Source organism: Armigeres subalbatus, chromosome 3 (genome assembly GCF_024139115.2).
Source record: "Armigeres subalbatus isolate Guangzhou_Male chromosome 3, GZ_Asu_2, whole genome shotgun sequence".
Taxonomy (NCBI): domain Eukaryota; kingdom Metazoa; phylum Arthropoda; class Insecta; order Diptera; family Culicidae; genus Armigeres; species Armigeres subalbatus.
Genome location: NC_085141.1, coordinates 18,445,046 through 18,462,134, shown reverse-complemented (window position 1 = coordinate 18,462,134; position 17,089 = coordinate 18,445,046). Strand labels below are relative to the sequence as shown.

Sequence of the window (17,089 nt, the reverse complement as noted above, 5' to 3'; positions counted from 1 at the left end):
TTCTTCTAAAAGTCCTCTGCGTGTACTAAAATATAATATATAATATATTAATATAATATATATAATATATAATATATAATATAATATATATAATATATAATATAATATATATAATACTAGCTTTATGTACCCGGCCTTGCTCGGAATTGCCAGTTTGATTCGCAGTTTTTTTTCACAATCGGAAAATGAATAAACCAATTGGTCAACAGGATAATTGCGTTATCTTATCGATACTTCATCATTTGATCAAAAGAAGGCAGATTTCATTTGAAAACATTGACTGATTTTGGAAAAGGGAGCGAATCCATAATCGCCATATTCCGGGCAAACGTCTATTTCTAAAGAAGGACAAACATCCACCGATGCCTTATTCCGAGCAAACGTCTATTTTAAAGAAGGGATCACATTCACCATCCAGAAGGAAACACATTAATCATTGCTTTTTACGTTGGGCAAACCATGATTTCGATAAATGGTTGAATTGATCGATAACTAAACAATACAATAATGGGTTCAGAAGTTAGGCTGGAGCACACACACAAACATACAAACATTGAGTTTTATATATCTCGGCAACTTATTCAAAACGACGTATGTGATTTTGTAAACAAAGATGCATACGTCGATTTGTCAAATATGATGACACTCCCACGCAAACCAATACAACGAACATGTAGCCGAAACCTCCCCTACCTGTATGTGGCGATAGTTTGCGTGGGAGTGCTATCAGATTGCAGAAATCAACGTTTAAATTTTTGTTTACAAAATCACATACGTCACATACGTTGAATAAGTATCCGAGATATATAGATAGCTAATAGCTATATGTATCCGGCTTTGCTAGGGACTGAAAAGTAAATTATAGAATTAAAATGTCCAATGCTGTAGCACGAAACCCACAGAGGTAGATCTACCGCTCATAGAATTGAACCTTTGTATCAATATATTTTTATATCTTTGTTTGGCCCTACCTTTTCAATAAACATCTTCCAAAAATAGAGAATAAGTGTACCAAATCTGGTTGGAATTTATCCTGGGAGTTACACTGAATTGCTCATTTTTAAAGACAACCCCTTCCCCATAACTTTCCTTTTCCAAAATGACCCTCCCACCTTCTTTGTTATCTTCTCCTTAGAATAGAAAATGTGTGCACCAAATTTGGCTGAAATTGGTCCTGGGAGTTGGGTGTTACACTGAATTGCTCTTTTTCTAAAGACAACCCTTCCCCTTACCCTCCCCTTTTCCCAATGATCATCCCACCCTTTGTTATTTTCTCCTTAGGATAGAGAATGTGTACCAAATTTGGATGAAAGCGGTCCAGGGGTTCAAAAGAAACACTGAATTGCCTGTTTTCTGAACAATACCCCTCCCCCCAGACCCCTCCCCTCTTTCCCAAATTACACTTCCATGTGATCGACTTCTCTTAGTGAATACGTGTACAATATTTGGTTGATATGGGTACTGGAAGTTGGGAGTAACACTGAATTGCTCGTTTTATAAAGACAACCCCTCCCCCCATACCCTCCCTCTTTTTACAATGACCGCCCCACCCCCATTTGTTATCTTTTCTTTAGGGTAGAGAATGTGTGTATCAAATTTGGTTGAAATCGGTGCAGGGGTTCAGAATTTACTCTAAATTACCCGTTTTCTGAACAATACCCCTGCCTCCAGACCCCTCCCCTTTCCCAAAATCTCTCATATGATTGTTTCCTTATAGTGAATATGTGTACAAAATTTGGTTGAAATCGGTCCTGGGAGATGAAAGTTACACATAATTGTTCGTTTTCTAAACAAAACCCTCCCCTTTCCTAAATGACCCTCCCACCCCTTTGTTAACTTCCCCTGAGGATAGAGAACGTGTGTACCAAATTTGGGTGGATTCGGCCTAGTGGTTCAGAAGTAGTTAGCGAACATACATACATAGATTGGTTTTTATATATATAGATTAATATAATTTAATATTTAATATTGAGAGGCAAATATTTTGTGAGTTAGGGTCTAAATTATTGAAATCCATATAAATTACCTAACGTTCATTAAAATCATAATATCAAATCATAGTTTCGTGCAAGAATGAATTGGAGCTGATGAATTATAATTGAAATTCATAGCTAAACTATATTACGGGTTGTGAGTACTTAACCTTATGGAACATTTCAAACGGCTAAAACATGACAATTCAATACAGGCAGACAAAAAAACTACCAGCTATCTGAGCGGTTAGGAAGACTAGTATCTGAAAACGAAAAGTCACAGGCTTGTAAGTAGCTTAACTTAGCATTTCTACTTCGCGACTACTAAAACACGCACTGCACAACGCTTGCTCGATTGCTACTCTCTTACTAGAAACACGACTGAACAAGAAACAAATTTTCACTTTCTGATTACAGTGAACTCTTTCTAACTCGATGTTTTGTAACTCGAGATTTTCTTTTACTCGATGACATTCAAAGTCCCTTGAATTTTGCATACTGCGTTACCTCCGTAAGTCGACACCTCCCTTACTCGATATTCTCTAAGTCGAAGTAATTAAGCATTTTCACCTCGCTAACTCGATGTTATCAGAATCAGTTCACTTGTAAAATATATACGAAGTCGGGCCATTTGGCCGAATGCCGTATGGTTTAATTCCGTTTGGGCCGAAAAGTTAAAAACTTATATTGTGAGTATTGACTAATAGGAATTACATGAAATGTGCAGCGAGAAGTAAGGAGCGAGACATTTCGCACATCTCATAGTAGGAAATAGGAAGTGAAAAGTGAGAAGTTAGAAGTAAGAATTAAGAAGTTAAAAATGAGAAATGTGAGAAGTGAGAAATGCAAAGCGAGAAAAGAAAAGTAAAAAGGGAAAAATAAATTGTGAATAGTGATAAGTAAGAAGTAAGAAGTCTGAAGTGAGACTTGAGAAGTGAGAAGTCAAAAGGTGTCGACTTACGGAGGTAACGCAGTATGCAAAATTCAAGGGACTTTGAATGTCATCGAGTAAAAGAAAATCTCGAGTTACAAAACATCGAGTTAGAAAGAGTTCACTGTAATCAGAAAGTGAAAATTTGTTCCTTGTCCAGTCGTGTTTCTCCAGTAAGCGGATCGGCCGGTCATCGAAATTTAATTTCGCTTTGTGCGGAAAGCAAAACGATCGACCGGTCACCGTAATTTTGTTCTGCTTTGCGCGGGTGAGTAAATTAATCAGAAAGTGAAAATTTGTTTCTTGTCCAGTCGTGTTTCTCCAGTAAGAGAGTAGCCATCGAGCAAGCGTTGTGCAGTGCGTGTTTTAGTCGTCGCGAAGTAGTTAAGATATCGAATCAGTCTTCAGGAAAATACGTAAGACACGCGTTGCTTTTCCGTTTTTGTATATGTTGGTATATATTGGTCGCTTACCAAAGCGATTTCCAATATATTTCCTTCCCAACTAACATACTATTCCTTTCCAGTGCGCTCATGGAGATGCAGAGTATTCCTCAGTCTCTTGTAGCAATGAGTCTGGAACTAATTTCCCGCCCCTTATCCTAATTGACTATGAGGACGTGGCCGGCATCGTTATTGGTCTTGAATTGAAGAAACTCCGAAGCATGAACAGTGAGAATAGCTTTCTAGTCCCGAGAAAACTATTCCATTGGCGAGCTGTGCATTATTTGTTGTTTCTCGGCCAATCACGACTAGCAACTACGATGGGTACAGTCAGTCAAGCTAAGCTACTTACAAGCCTGTGACTTTTCGTTTTCAGATACTAGTCTTCCTAGCTGGCAGTTTTTTGTCTGCCTGTATTGAATTGTCATGTTTTAGCCGTTTGGAATGTTCTATAAGGTTTAAGTTAAGTACTCACAACCCGTAAAATAGTTTAGCTATAAACATCATTTATAATTCACCAGCTCCAATGCATTCCTGCACGAAACTAGCCTATCAATTATGATTTTATAAAACGTTAGGTAATTTATATGGATTTAAATAATTAAGACCCTAACTCACAAAATATTTGCCTCTCAATATTTAATACACGCAGAGGACTTTTAGAAGAATTCTGGCACACAAAACTACAAAATGAAATTAAATGAAATTCAATCATAAATTGGTCTAGTCTAGCCACACATTCCACTTTTAGGATCATTTGTTTTACATAATCTGATATTCTTATTCACACACCATTCCATCGCCAGTTGACGGATCTGTCATATGTACCTGATCCAGCACCCCTAGAAGTATTTCGTCGGAAGCACAAACGTGTGTAACGCCTCCGCTATAGTAATACTTAGGTAGAAAATACGGAACAGACTTTATGTTCAAAATTGACTCAGAATAAAAACTCAGCGTCAAATACAAGTGTTTTCTTGGAAAACTTCTAACTTTTTAGCTGTTCAGTCAGACAAACATAACTCTTATTGTTATGTTTGTCTGACTGAACAGCTAGGAGGTTGCCAGCTAGTAGCGTCTGATGATGGCTGAAGCGAAGTAAGCCGAAACGCGTAACGCTTAATTGCTGTTTTGATTTAATTGTAACCGAAATAAGCCAATTAAAACAACAAATTCAAAAGTTTCATACAAAATGTGTGACATAGGGGGGTGAGGTTGAAAATGGCCAATTTTTGTGTTACGTAATTAATGGATTCTCCCTTACTTCACTTGATAAAGAAATCAATTTTAACTTTTCAGCCAAACGACATTTGGCCAATTGGCATTCTGTCACATGCCCCTAAACCATATTTCCACATGTTATTAAAAGTGTATGATATTTTGGAATAAAAATATAAATGTGTTCTCTATCTCGGAACCTCGGGAAAGTTCACTGTAATTTACTCACCCGTTTAAAGCAAAACTAAATTTCGACGACCGGCCGATTCGCTTACTGGAGGAACACAACTGGACAAGAAACAAATTTTCACTTACTGATTAATTTACTCACCCGCATAAACAAAACTAAATTTCGACGACAGAAACAATTTTTCACTTTCTCACGAAAAGTCACAGATTTGTAAGTAGAACTATTTATTTTCACAACAACTTATATTAAAAGCCAACTATTTGTAGCCTAAAAGCTATCGCAAATAAACAGGATTGCTATTGGAACCGCGACGTTGCTTATTAAGTCTTCTGCCGCACCAAAAATTACCGTTTTCGAGATATTTCAAATTTATTTTTTGAAATCTGAAGAAATGTATGTATTCCACCCTTTTTGAAACTTACTCGTGATTCTCCATCACCAACACTATACGGAACCTTAAAACAACTCACTTTATGATTCCTTTTACTCAAATCCACCCTTGCGTGGATTTCACCAACGAAAATTTATGTTATTTTCACTCACCCGGGACTCTGGTGAAAACAATTCAAATTTGCAAGGATTGAATTCAAAAGAGAATGAAAAAGTCTCTCACCTATCATCTCTGTATACATATACGATATGTAGCATACCGTGAGAGACTTTTTTCGCAAGCTGTCATGATAAAGCACTGATTCGGGAGGCTATACCCCATGATAAATTTCTTTTAAAAAGATCCAAACGCGGGGAGCACTTTGACTTTAATTTCATTTATTTTATCATTTTTTTACATACATAATTATTGTTCATGACAAGTGGTCGGCCACAAAGCCCTTCATCTACTATTGTACACTAATATTTACAATACAAAAACTTGATAACCTAAATTGGAACTATCGCCCTAATAGCGGCCTGATCTGAAGCTTAGCAACGGACCCTAAACCTTTCCTTACACTCACCAAAGCGCTCGTGTAGAATTTTAATACCGGCCAGACGGTGGACCTCAGAAGTTCGTGTCCTGGGAGGGGTGTTGAGGATCATCATCAGGAACTTGTTCTGAACTCGTTGGAGTTTTAGATGATGATTGATGAGTTTTGGCGCAGCTCTCCCAGACCGGCATGCCATATTCGATCACAGCTAGCCTATTTTTCAGGGACAAAGACGACCGACGGTTGATCAAAGGGTACAGTACCGCCATCGGGGGTGACAATCAATATGCTAAAAGAAAGGTGTGGATGAACTCGATGTTCAATAGTATTAGTAAGTTGTAAACATAAACACAATTTGAGGGGAATGTCTGTGACGTCACACGGTCTCATTTCATTCTTCGATCATGGTCGGAATACCTTGGCATTACAGTTTTTTTTCGCAGCCAATGAAATACCACTATCATTTACGATATATAAATAAAAACAGCATCTACAGGACCATTGTAAGCACTTAAAATCATCGCAATTTCATTTTTCAAAAAAAGCTTTTCACATTAATTGAGCACTTCTGCCATCTTCCGCGAAGCATACATTTTACAGCATTCACTGAAAATTTCATATTATGTTATTGCATTATTGTGCAATATTTATATGAATATTCTGCCTCCTATTTTGAAGCATATAAATCACTTAGTGCTAAATGCTCTTGATATGCCGAAATGCCTGAATATCCCTGGAAAAAGGATCAAATGTCATTAGATACAATATTAATTACTCTTACCGCGGAATATTTTTTCGTGTTATTGATATGATAACAAATTGTTGGTTACTCATAGATACGACGATGCGCTACGCGGCGCTAGGAGGGGAAATCAAAGAAAATTTAATAACAAACTATGTGACGTCATTCGTCGTCATGTAATTAAGACGTTACTAAGACGTGACGGAAACGACGCACTACTACAAGCAATCTGCTGTGTGATACACAAAGTGATCACCACACCTTTCTTTTAGCATATTGGGTGACAATGGGTCTGGGGGGTGAGAATGAGTCATCGCTCTCACCGGCAGTCTAGATGTCGTACAGCAAGATCGTTAAAAAAGATCTCTTATATTTTAGTATTCTTGCCCTCTATTTTACAAGCATTCTAAGTAGTTGAAACAGTGACCCATTCTCACCCCCATTTGACCCATTGTCACCCCCGACCAAGGATGTTCGATCATTTAGTAGTTTGTCAATAACTTATTCTAGAAGCTGAATTTCAAAATGTGTTGTATGGTGGACTTCTAGTTTGAAGGTTTTTCAACAACTCTGCATAATGGTTTGTTGCTAGATTTCAACTAGTAACGGAGTTAGAGCGCTAGTTGCAGTAACTCAAACTGAATGATTGAAATTCATTTAGTCTAGAGTTACATCCACACAATTACCAATACCGGATACTGAGGTCAGCGTAATCAATCAGGCCACTGAGGAATTCGCCTGGTAAGCAGTTTAACATTATAAAACCGATCAGCGCCAATCGACGCTCTCTCTGTTACCCGCTGGACATCGAACCGTGTACTTGATTATAATTAATTAGTGTTTACGAATGTTTGAATAAAAAGTGTTAATTTTAAAGTGAATAAAGGTTAAAGACTTTTTTAAAAGCCTATCACAGGCCACGACCCTGTAATTGGCGCAGCCGACGGCGTTTGGTGCTTAGTGAAGTGAATAACAGTGCTTACGTGAGAAATTAATAAATCTGTTGGGGTAAGAAAGGTAAAGAATATACATGACAACTATTAGTATGCAATCTACGAAATACTCCGTTACAACGCAACGCAACGCAACGCTCTTCCAGACCGGCATGCTGTATTCGATCACAGCTAGCCTATTTTACAGGGACAAAGACGACCGACGGTTGATCAAAGGGTACAGTACCGCCATCGGGGGTGACAATGGGTCTGGGGGGTGAGAATGAGTCATCGCTCTCACCGGCAGTCTAGATGTCGTACAGCAAAATCGTTAAAAAAGGTCTCTTATATTTTAGTATTCTTGCCCTCTATTTTACAAGCATTCTAAGTAGTTGAAACAGTGACCCATGCTCACCCCCATTTGACCCATTGTCACCCCCGACCAAGGATGTTATTGATCATTTAGTAATTTGCGTTCGATCATTTAGTAGTTTGTCAATAACTCATTCCAGAAGCTGAATTTCAAAATGTGTTGTATGGTGGACTTCTAGTTCGAAGGTTTTTCTACAACTCTGCCTAATGGTTCGTTGCTAGATTTCAACTAGTAACGGAGTTAGAGCGCTAGTTGCAGTAACTCAAACTAAATGATTGAAATTTTGTTATCATTTAGTCTAAGTTACTGAAACTATAGCTATAACTCCGTTACTAGTGGAATTCAAACAACGAATCATGAGGCAGAGTTGTAGAAAAACCTTCGCACTAGAAGTCCACCATACAACACATTTTGAAATTCAGCTTCTGGAATGAGTTATTGACAAACTACTAAATGATCGAACGCAAATTACTAAATGATCGATAACATCTTTGTCCCCGACGATGGGTTTTAACAAAATGTTACACTTTGTCACCGTCTGTTGCCGGAAAATAAGCTTGCGACCTCAAGCAAGCTGTTGTGGTGTTCGGCATAGACTCAAGTAACCGGCTGCGAATCGCCTTTTCATACAGCTTGGATAACCCTGAGAGTAGGCTGATGGGATGATAACTTTTGGGTGAGGAAGGATCCTTCCCAGGCTTCCGGATGTGGATAACTTTGGCTGACTTCCAGGACGATGGGAAGTAGCTGAGACGGCGACACTGATTAAAGAGCAGCGAAAGGTGCTCGAAGAATGGAGCACTCATATGTTTGAGCTCAAGGCGGGATGATTCTGATGATGCATTTGAACTTGTTCTATCCAGCTGTGCGGCTCCCAACACAAAATGAGCGAAAATCATCATTTCTCTTTTGGGGCTTCCTATCCGATTCTGTTTTTTCGCACTTGTTTACAAATTTGATAAATTTGTTATCATGGCTTGTTTGAATGTGATCGGTTCAGTAGCTTCCGAGTCTATAAGGCTCAGACAAGCAGAAATTCGTTTTTATGTGGATGGATAAAATATTCTTCTAGGTCAAAAACAAACTTTATTAGATTGTAAACATAGCGACGGGTTTTGTTACATAGACTAGGGTAAAAGACCAAATAGTGGAAGAACTAAGCACGTTCTCCCACTGTTTCTTCGCTTACACCGCACCTATATCTCAATTCTCTTACCTTAAGTACGCATTCAACACCCTATCAATTATATTTTGAACGAAAAGTATTCCAAGCGCTGCCGAAACCATTCGTTTTGCCTAAAATTACACCTCCAATTATTGGTGCAGTGTTCCAATAGTTGCGAATCCCATTGTTTTCTTATGGGACTTGCAACTATTGGTGCAAAGTCAAGTGAAAGATATGGTAATTTAGTGATACTTTACCTATTTGGAGGGATTTTCTAATCTGTTTTCTTTTATTTCGAATAATGACAGGTCAACAAATTGATAGACAATATGGGTTGCTGCGTTGAATACGTAGATTTAGTTTAAATAGCAGTACCGCAACTATAGGAACACCCACGACTATCGGATCTTTTGCCCTATACGGCACTGGGATTGGGTTCCTTATCTCTCCAAACTTGACTTGGACCCAAGTCTGATTCCTAACACCTTCGTTTATTTTACTAGTTTTCGTCCCCAGGATATCTCAGGTCTGCCTCTGCTGCGATGTCCTGCCAGATTCCTGTCCAGCGCTTGCTTGCAGATTTCGTCTCCGCTCTTACGTGGTGTGAGGCCGGCCTACGTCCATTCACACTGTGGAGTTGCTGTTGATATTGGATTTCGATGGCATTGTCGATGGGGCTCAGCATTCGGGATCCAGTTGTGAGGCTACCAGGCCCGAGCTGTAAAACGTAGACATCGGCTGATGCATACTTGCAAATCTATATGAACTCTGCTAATACGCACCAAGTCTCACTGGCGTATAACATCACAGATTTCACGTTAGAGTTGAGTATTCGAGGTTTGGTGCATTTTGGTCCGAGGTTTGGTGTTCTTGGCTGGCTTTGGTTTTCGACCATCTCTACTGTTTGCCCGGCTACCGTGGAGTGGGAGTTGTTCAATGTTCGTATACAGCTATTTGATCTTGCTGACGTTGATGAGTGGGAGTGTATGACCAGGTCATTCAGTTTACTCTACATGGTAGAGCGCTGCTTTGTAAAGTAGTATCATCTTCTGAGTTTAGGTCGTTCGATTGCTCTATGGTGAAGAAAGGATGGCTCAGCATCCGGAGATTATTGGCTCAAATAATGTAATTACTCACTGACTTGGACAGCTGGAATGTTGGTTCGAGCACTTTGAACAGCTTCTTCAAGTGTCAGCCAGTATTCTTCAAAAAGCAGCCGACGCATGAAATCTAAAGAGGCCCCCAAGGTCGATCGGCTTTCGGCGGAGGTGTTCAGGGCTGACCCTATGCTGTATGTGCGAATGTTGAAGCAACTATTATGCAATATCCGCTCCGCACCATTATTCTGCAGCAGGTCAAACAGGTGGAAGTGTCCCTTTATTTGCTAAATATTCATTGACTATGGAAGGGATTTCTATTGTCTGAAACACGAAAATCTGTGTGGCGCCCATTGATGCAAGCGATTTTCAAATAGGGTCGTAGCTTCACCAACCCCATTCAAATAGTCGCTGATGTGAAGTAAGGACGCATTTCATTTCAACTGTTACTTCTCATCGTAATCGAGATCGTAAAGAGATCTTTATAGATACGATTGACCGTATGCCATACCTTTAGCTGTTTGACAGTTTATTTTTGTGAAACACCTAGACGACTCCGATTTGGCTAATGATCACGAAACGCTATATCAGTACTACAACGTTGTTTTCTGCGGTGTGGGCTTAACGAGCTTACCGTGTGCTTCTTTGGGACATCTCACCATCAACGTCGGCAGGACCATGTGGTTGAGTGTCATCGAGAAGGCACTCAAACTTTAAAGTAGTCGAACGATCAGAATGCAACATTGGGATCGACAAATATTTGAAGACCCAACAGGATTGGATTGATACACGCAGCAACTTTCGAATGTACTACTCTATCGAGAAATGCATTCTTCCATAAGTTCAAGAAAACTATGTAGAACCATACATCTGAATTTCTAAACAAATCCTCTCTGAAATGATATTTATTATAAAATAGGCAGAAAAATCAATATGCAAGCTTTATCCAGGAATTCCTTCGACAATTGCTCCTGGCATTCTATCCGAAATTCTATCAGGGATTCTTATGGAATGCCTCCAGCAACTTCTTCGGCAGTGTCTTCAGGAATTCCACCATAAATTTTGCCGGGAATTGATCCGAAAATTCAACCATTATTTACTCCAAGACCATCTTCACGAACTTCTTTATAAGTTCTGCAGAATTCCCTGCAATAATTTAAATAATTTCGTGCTATTTCCCATAACTTTTAAGAATAAGAATATTCCGTTGAAATTCCGCAGAAAACATTCCTAAGAAATTCACGAAAAATCTTCGAATTTCTCTTTTTCTTGATTGATGACTTGTGAGGGAAGTCAGATTTTTTCTTTTTTTTGGAAAAGATGTTCAATTTTGATACACATAGTTAAGTTTGCCATCTTAGGGTGTTTTTAAGAGATATTGCGCAAAAAGATTCGGCTGCCGGTGGGACTTGAACCCACACTATTCCATTTAGTACACGGACGTATTACCAATTATACAACAGCTGCCCTTGCGAGAAGTTGTTCCATAACCAGCTAATAACGATGGGATATCAGTCAATTCCCCATATCTATCGAATCTGCTTTGGCAACATTTCACACCCTGTTCTCTCTACCCAACTATGTGTATCAGAATTGAACAACAGTCGGTTGCGTTTGAATCACAAACATGTGCTTCTATTTGTCGTATTGAGGCGGGTTTGCTTCTGCAACGACAATAGAGGCTCGCTTGCCACCGAGCGTCCGACCAGCAGCGGTGTGTGATGCTGCAGGGTATCATCGTTTCTCTTTTTCTTTTTCTCTTTTTCTTCGAATTTCTTGTGTAAATTCCATAAAATTTTTCGTGAATTGTTTCGAATAATTTCTTGTGAAAATTTCAAAGAATTTCTCCAGGAATTTTCGGGATTTTCTTGGCATGCAGTCTTAATTCCAGAGTTAAAACAGGGTTTTACTACTGGACAGTAGTAAAACCCTGTTTTAACTCTGGAATTAAGACTGCATGCCAAGAAAATCCCGAAATATCTAAATTACAGTCGATCCATCATCATATTCTCCAGGAATTCCACCGAAAATTTATACAGAAATTATACCGAAAATGAAATCAACAATGGAATTTTCGGAGGAATTCCTCGATTAATTCGCAATGAAATCCTGAAAGAATTCCGGTGGAAACTTCAAGATTTCCACGGTGAGATCCTCCTGGAATTCTTCCAGGAGTTCCACCGGCATTTCCACCAAGAATTTCTCTAGGATTTCCTTCGAGAATTATTCCGGTAGTTCTATCGGCAGTTCCTCTGAAAATTCTTCCGGGAATTTCGACAGAATTGGAATTTATTTAGGCTTCTTCAGGAATTTATATAGATTTTCCACCAGAAGCTCCTCCGAGAATTTCTCTGCGAGCTCCTCAGGGAATTCTCCGGGAGGTCCTCTGATGATGATGATGGTCCAGCTACAAACCCCAATAAAGGTTTCAGCTAGACGACATTTGTCTATAAGATGAATTCTCTTGTTTCCGAGAATGCTTCTGGTAGTTTCCCCGGGGTTCCTTTGAAAATTCTCCCGGGAGTTTCTTCAGAAATTCTTCCAGAAAATTCCTTCGAGAGTTCCTCCGGGAATTCCACCAGCAATTCATCCGAAAGTTTCTCCGGAAATTCCTTCGGGAGTTCCACCAGAAGCTATTCCAGGAAATTATTCAGGCTTTTTTCAGGAAATCATTTAGGCTTTCTTCAGAAATTAAGCTGGAAATTCCTCCCGAAGCTCTTCCGATAGTTTCTCTGGGAGCTCATCCGGGAGGTCCTCTAGGAATTCTTCTAGGAGTTCCTCCTGAAATTCCTCCGGGAGTTCTTACAGGAGATCTTACGGGAGCTCCTCCGGCAGTTCCTTCGGGAATTCCTCCGGGAGATCCACCAGCAGTTTCTACGAGAATCCCTCCGGGAGTTTCACCTGCAGTTTCTCCGGGTGTTTCTCTGAAAAGGAACTCCCAGAGTAATTTCCGGAGGAACTCCCCGGGGATTATCTATAGGAATTTCCGGATAAATTATCAGAGGAATTCTCGGAGGCACTGCCGGTGAAACTTTTGGAGGAATTTATTGAAGAACTACAGGAAGAATTTCCGTAGGAAATCCTGGAGGAACTCTTGTAAGAATTCTAGGATGAACTCTCAAAGGAACTTCCGTAAGAATTCCAGGAGGAACTCCTGGAAGAATTCTTAAAAGAACCTCCCGGAGGAATTCCCGTAAGAACTCCCAGAGAAATTCTCCGATGAATTTCTAGAGGAATTTGTAGATAAATGCCTAAAGAAATGCCAAATGAATTTCTGGAAGAAAGCCTGATTGAATTCCCGAAGGAACTACTGGTGGAACTTCAGAGGAACATCCGGTGGAATACCCTAGAGGAAGAGAAAAAATATTTCTGAAGGAACTTCCAAAATCCCATTTCCCGTGCAATTCCTGCCAAATATCGTCCAGGAATTCCCTGCAAAGTTCCTGGAGGTATTACCGGAGAATTTCTTGGAAAAACTCCTGGAAGAACTCCCGGAGGAACTCCCATAAGCACTTCCGGAGGAATTCCCACAAGGAAGTCCTGAAATAATTCTTAGAGAAGTTCCTAAAGGAATTTCCGAAAAAATATCTGATACCAGGAGGAATTATTGCAGAAATTCCCAGATTAAATCCTGAAAGTATTCCCAGATTAATTGCTGAAGAAAATCTCTACGGATTGTTCCGAAGAAATTTCTAGAAGAACTCTTGGCAGATATCCGAGTAAATTCCGAGTGAAGTCCGGAAGGAATTCTAGTACACTTCCGTGGAAAATCTCCCGGAGAAATCCCTCAAGGAATTCCTGGAGAAGTACCTGAAGAAACTCCCGAAAAAATACCTGTAAGAATTTCTGGGGAAATACTTGGACGAATTCCAGGAGAAATTCATGAAGATATTTCTAGAGGATTTCTTGAAGGATATTCTGAAGTAATTGCCAAAAGAATTCCAGATTGGAATGCTAGATGGTTTCGCTATTGAATGTTTGGAGGTATTCCCGGAAAATTTCCTGGAAGTAATCCCGTATGAATTAAAGGAAGAGTTCCGAGAGGAATGCCCGGAGAAGTTCCTAGAAGAATTTCCGAAGGAATTTCTTATAGATTTACAAGTGAAATTATGGAGCTAAATCGGATCATTTCAGTCAGAAATTTTTAAAGAAACTTCTGGTAGAATTTTGGGAAGAAATTCCGTATGTATTGTTGCGGGAGCTATTGGCTGGTGGCTGGAAGGAAATGCCGGATTCTTCCTGAAGAGAGAATAGCCGAAGAAATATCTAGAAGTAAATCTTGGAGAGAAGAAAAGATATCTTCAAGGAATTTCCTCGTGAAGCCCTCCCTACATGAAAAACGGCAAACCAAAAAAAAAACAAAAAACGGTAGACAGTGTAGGTCATTTCTTTTAATATGTTTTATGTATCATGTTATGCACTTTTCCATGTTCATGTCCTTTTTAGTTCACCCTTGAAAAAGGCCAAAATAAACGGCCGAAACGTCGGGCAAAACAAAACACATCGTTTTGAATACATAAGACTGAGAAAGCCAAAAAAATCCAAAAACATTAATCTGACCTAATTTCATGTTGCAAAACAATTTTCCTAGTTCGAGAAACCCCTAAATTTACATCATGTTCAGGAATTTACATGCCTTTAATTGCTCAAATGATGTAATTACGTAATGCCGTCATTAATTGCTTACTAATTGCGGTAGGTATTTCCGAAGGAGCTCCAGGGGTGTACTTGTGGAAATTCTGGTAGTTTTTTATCGGACGAGTTTTGTTAGTTTTTCACGAAATTGGTAAATAGGTTAGAGCAATATGCATTGGAGGTCCTCTTTAAATTCGGCCATTTGGATGGAATTTCCTGAAGGAGCTTCAGTTGCCCTTTCCGACGGATATTTGGTTGGAATTTCAGAAGAAACTTTAGACAACAGTCTATATGAATCCGTATCTGTCAAAACAATTTTCAATTTCTGCTAAGCTGCTCGTAAAAATTGATGGTTATTTATTTCAATTCCAACTAACCCACTTTGTCAAATCTTCAGGCAAACCTCTTTGTCCCTTGTAGAGTTCTTCATATTAGTTTTAGTGCCATAGAGTTCATTTGACTTTTCATGAGAACAACTAGGCTACTGTAATAGTGTCATTACCATATATAAGTAGAAGGTAATTCTCGTTATCCGTGCTTATCTTAAGGCTCTTTTGGAACAGCAATCAACCACGTTAAGTGAATCCACACACTGCGAGACCTTTCGACCCAACGCGTGGATTAGCGTCATCAAACAGGCTCGTTTCATCTTTTGACTTTTCGCAGGAACGTCATCACAACGTTTGCCAGCCCGTTAGAGCGCGACATTAATTCCACGCGTGTATGCCGGTCCACCTGCCTAGTTTGGAGGCGTCGTCATCGTCGTCATTGCTGGCACAGCAGCGTCAAACTTTCATATCCCTGCTCAATCCACATAAATCATGCTCTCGTTACTGCCACCACGCTGTTTGTTGTCGTTGGTGCCGTAGTCACATGCGGCCTAGTCAACGCACGATAGCTCTCGTGCGAAGCTTTCCAGCAAACCAACGCCGGGCCCGGAACGTGTGCGTCTGTTATGAATTACTAAGCTTGCGATCCACTGGTGTTGAAAAATATTTTCATTATTGTTCATAACAGTGGAAGCCATATTTCGTATTAATCCGTTCATTTTTCTAGGTATTCCTTTCATTAATTAAAAAACTTTCGTGACTGTACTAAATTGTTCCGACATTCAACATGTTTGAAAGTTTGGCTGTTTGTTATGCATTATACTCAAAAGTCTATCTCAAAACTATGTTGTAGGCATATGGGCTTAGCATTTAAGAGTTCCTCATCAATATAATCTTCGTCAACAAACATTGGGAAACAGTTTTTGTTTTGTTCCAAATAAAAATACCGATTACAAAAAGTTTTCCTCTGGTTCCGATAGGCCAAACGAACACAGTAAGATTGATACTTATATCGATTTTATATGAATAAATAGATAATAAATATTATATCACTTACGGTCTCTAAAGATCCAATACACACCAAAGGGTTAAATATTTTCGAACCATTTCTAATACACAATTTACAGAATATTTACAGATATTAACAGAATTTTTTTTTCGAGAGATTCCTAGCAGTTTCCTTGGAAAACTCCCAGTATTTTTCTCAGTTGCCATATAAATTTTAATATACACGACCAACACTTGTGCGAAACATCGTTGCCATCTAAATCTAAAAGCGTCAGTAGAGATGCTTAAATTCATGTTTGTTTCGGTAAAATTTAATTGTGATGCTCATTAATCTCCCGTTTCCTGTGTGTATAGTTGATAGCTGTGGTATTTAATACTTTACGTGGCATGACCTTTGCCATCATCATTATGTACATTCATATATGTATCGATATTGTGCTGTAGTAATGAGCGGAAAATAGTTTAAGAGTCAGCCACATGCACATCAGTGGTTCTACATTTAATTGATTTCTGCAACAAAGCCACAACGGACTATAAACTTTTTTTTGCAGAGGAATGCGTTCAATCATGATATCAATATGACGTCCACATCACAATCTGCATTCCATCTACACTCATGATGACTTTGCTCAGTCCTGCCACCCTTTGCATTATGGCTCACTGGTGAACAACTCCTGACTCAATCTTAATATTTCGCTTCGAAAAGCATAAACCTCCCCAGCAACTTTGAGGAGAAAGGGTTTTGCCAGAAAGTTTCACTTGTCTAAATATTGCCGGAAAGCTGGCGGTGGATTAAAGTTCCACGTTTCATCGTGTGCAACGCTCCAACGGATTCGAGCGATGTGTGCGTGGCAAGTGATTAACCTCTTGTGGGAAAATTAGAAAACTTTTAACAACCAGGCGAGGTATAACAGATGGAAGCTTCTGTTCATTCAAAGGCTTGGTAAACCCCGTCACAAAAGAGGGGCGAGGGAGGTTTTCATAGATAGTGGAAATTACATTCTGTATCAATCAATAATTGCATAACAGCTTCTCTATTAACAAATTAATTATCCGGTTATTGACACCAATTGCCGCGCATCGTGCATCATACGAATATAGAAAGCGCCACCACTTCGATGCCCATG

At 39.3% G+C, this 17,089-nt stretch overlaps 1 protein-coding gene across 1 annotated transcript in view; it reads left to right on the top strand.

Moving 5' to 3' along the window:
• Positions 1-17,089, top strand: part of LOC134219303 (uncharacterized) — a 621,614-nt gene that overhangs the window by 426,722 nt on the left and 177,803 nt on the right. The window lies entirely within an intron of this gene.